The 3,478-nt window shown below is 33.6% G+C and overlaps 1 protein-coding gene across 1 annotated transcript in view; it reads left to right on the plus strand.

The window, feature by feature from the left end:
- The first annotated feature begins 595 nt into the window (after positions 1-595).
- mal (molybdenum cofactor sulfurase) overlaps positions 596-3,478 on the plus strand; it is a 36,727-nt gene continuing 33,844 nt past the window's right edge. The window contains exons 1-3 of the mRNA XM_080174904.1: positions 596-746; positions 1,076-1,128; positions 1,741-1,824. The gene's annotated coding sequence lies outside the window, so the exon portion shown is untranslated. The remainder of the gene's footprint in view (positions 747-1,075; positions 1,129-1,740; positions 1,825-3,478) is intronic.

A 3,478-nucleotide genomic window follows, 5' to 3' on the forward strand; every position in this document is an offset into this window, starting at 1 on the left:
TTTCAAACAAAGTTGTGTTTTTAACTTAAAAATTATCTGATTTATCAATTTATTTTAGTACATTGGAATGGTAGCTCAGTTATAAGATTTTATTCTACATCAAAGGAATGTATTCTAATTTTATAAAATTTGATCTTAATTCTGTTATTGTTGTTTGTAGCCCTGATTCTCTAAAGTTAGAATTCAGAGTCTCACTGAGACTGGAAGTGAGAATCCTTTGGCTAATCTTAGATTGGCAAGCTTCGCGCACAGCTGATTGTATTCTATGTTACATTACAAGCTGCGGCTACAGGTCAAAAATTTCAGCCTTAGCTGCACTGGCTGCTGCTGTGTCTGCTTTAAGTGCCTGTAAAAAAAATGACGTCATACAGTACAAATGACCAATAAAAGGTAGTATGACGTCATTTTTAAAGCACTATAAGCTGTTTCTTGAAAGTCGTGCCTGCCTGACCTAAATACCAGCAATATAGGGATGGACCAATTGTTTCATTATTTTGGTTGTCTGGGGCTTTGGGTACTGGAACTACCCAAATTTGCTTATTTTGGCGAATTCAAAAAATTGTGGTTACAATCGCAGAATGACGCTAAATTTTTTATCCTCTTAGCAGACAAAGCTTACAGAATTTTGAAATTAGAAAATATATTCTGCTTACACAGTATGAGAACTCGAGTGAGCAAGGAGGAATTGTTAACTTTAATATTTTGAACAGCGATGGTAAAGTTTTGGGATATTCAACTTTTAAAAGGTAAAAGTATATTTTGTTATGGTTTTTAAGATCTGAAAACCCAAATAGTTTTTCTGTATTTTTATCAGTTGGTATTTTAGTTTGTCACATTGTTTGGCTTGTCCTGTTTGTTTTACATCCGTTTTTCAGAGTTTTTAGCTATAATATTATATTTTTTCGTATTTACATGTGCCTGTGCCGATTTTCGATTGGGTCTTTGAAAATCAATCAATAGCGTCGGGAATATTATGACAGCTAAGTCGCTACAAAAGAACAGAAAGCAACTTGCTAGCAGACGAAAAAAGTTATCTGTTCAATCATCTATATTTATAGATTTAATCTATTTTCAGAGTTGCTGAAACAGAAAATATTGTTGTGCGGACTGGATGCTTCTGTAATACAGGTTTGTTGCAGAAATCATCATACTATATAGTACTGCAATTGTATTTTGATCCATTTTTGTTATGTATATTATTTTTATATATATTCCAGTATGGCTGGAGTAAAACAGGTTCTCAGCCGTACTGAAAAATGTATAACATTGTAAAAATGATAAAATTAATACCAATTGTGTTACTCTTGACCTTGGCCCTCGCAAGGCTAACAAAACTGGCTTTATTCTTAATTTTTTTATTTCAATATCCGCGAAAAGCTGTCTAAAATACGATGGATAAATAACTATTATGTAATTTTGACAAACAGATTTCTTAATTTAGGCCCAGGATGCTAAAAGGCTAGGCCTTTTCCTTGTCTATGTTTTTTTTATTCTTACAGATTACGGCCCCCCAAATTCTTAATAGACAATTTAATGTTCCAAACTGGCAAATGTAAATTAATATAGAAACTTTGCTTCATCTTACAAAAAAATGTCATGTGTGACGTCATAAAAATACTTCTAAATAGAAAGGAGGAGAGGATAAGTGGGAAAGGAAACCACCAAAAAAGAGATGAATTTTTATGACGTCACACGTGACATTTTAGGCTTTCTCCTTATTGCAATTTCTTGATTGTATAGGAAGCTGTCAGGTGTACCTTGGACTGGAGGATCCTCTTCTGAAGCAACATCATGAAGATGGTCATGTCTGTGGTGATAATAATGGTAAAGCATTGGATGTATTATTACTTGGATCGGATCTTACACCAGATTATCCTTACACCAGATTATCATTACCATCTACACATGTATAACTTTTGTGCATGAGTCTTTATTGTATATTTTTGAATGGATAAAAGTTGTATATCCTATATTTTAGGTAAAAGATTTTTTGTGTTGAATCTCTATATCTATATATGTACTTTTATAGAATCGTAAGGAAAATTTTTGTGTGCTTTTTAGATCAGTTTATTTAACTATTTTATATTGTCTTTTTATTTTCTATTAAAAATTTCACTCAAACTTATTTCTTGACAATTGAATCCCCTTACAACATTCCTCCCACTTTTCAGCGTAGCTATTAAAGCACAAACAGCACAAAGATGGTATTTATATTTCCAAAAACTAGAGCTCAGTGCCGTTTTAACGGTATGTGTGGAATTTTTCTACCATTAGTATAATTTGTGTTTAAAAGAGGGTGCATTTTTTGTACACCCTTTACAGTGATGATAATGAGAAAAATAATAGTTATTTCTCGCATCGTATTATAAACAGCCTTCCTCGGATATAAAAATGAACAATTATAAGATTAAAACCAGTTTTTAAGCCCCAGACTAAAAAAAACTGGTTTTAATCTTATGATTGTACATTTTTATATTCGTAGAAAACTGGATATAATGCCATGCTAGACATAAATATTTCGTATGGATGAGAATCGGTTCTAATCCACCAGATATTAATCGGTTTTGAATAAATACGAAAAAATAACTTTAAAATCATTTGTGTTTCAAATGCTATATGAGGAAACCGCCTAAATTATAAAGCTTAGCATCAGAAGAAATGTATATCCTTGTTTTTACTCCCATTCATGTTTTTTATTTGATTTAGGGTTGGGCCGGATACTTTTTTTGGCCGGATACCGGATACCGGATATCCGGTATCCGGCAGTAAAAATCAGCCGTATATCTGTTATCTGAATATTTTCAATATCTGGTAACCGGCCGGATATCGAAAATGGTCGGATATCCGGATAACCGGATATCCGGCCCAACCCTAATTTGATTCATGGTTGATAACTTGAAAACAACCTAATATTTCATTCTTCCTATTCATGAACACTTTTTTTATTACCCAGGCCTCCAACAATACAGCGCGGCGTAAAGTTTGCTCTTTTTCGAGAAAGCCCAATATCTGTCCCGATTTTGTATCACTTTTGAAAAGTGCGATTCCTGTGACGTCATATAAAAAGGGAAGGGGGGAAGAAAATCTTTCCTCCCATCTCTTTTGAAGAGATTTTCTTCCCCCCTTCCCTTTTTCTTTCCTGAAACGTATATGACGTAATTGGAATCGCACTTTTCAAAGTGATACAAAATCGGGACAGATTGGGCTTTCTCCTCTTTTACGGGTTCGAGTCCTGCTAAAGATATTAATATTTTTCTTGGGGTAAAACCATTCTTCAGAACATTGGGCACTGCTATTAAATGTGGAATATCACCACTATTGTAATTTTGAAGATAAGAATTAATGGAGTCGGTGCAGTGTATTGATATTCTAGATTTTGATTGGCCATTAAGAAGAAAGGCAATCCATGTACAGTCAGCCGTTTGGCATTTAGCATCCTTTAAAGTTTATAGTGTTTTGTGTTGATCGTTCCGATCCC

The sequence above is a fragment of the Acartia tonsa genome, chromosome 10 (genome assembly GCF_053477335.1).
Source record: "Acartia tonsa isolate MP-2025a chromosome 10, ASM5347733v1, whole genome shotgun sequence".
NCBI lineage: Eukaryota > Metazoa > Arthropoda > Copepoda > Calanoida > Acartiidae > Acartia > Acartia tonsa.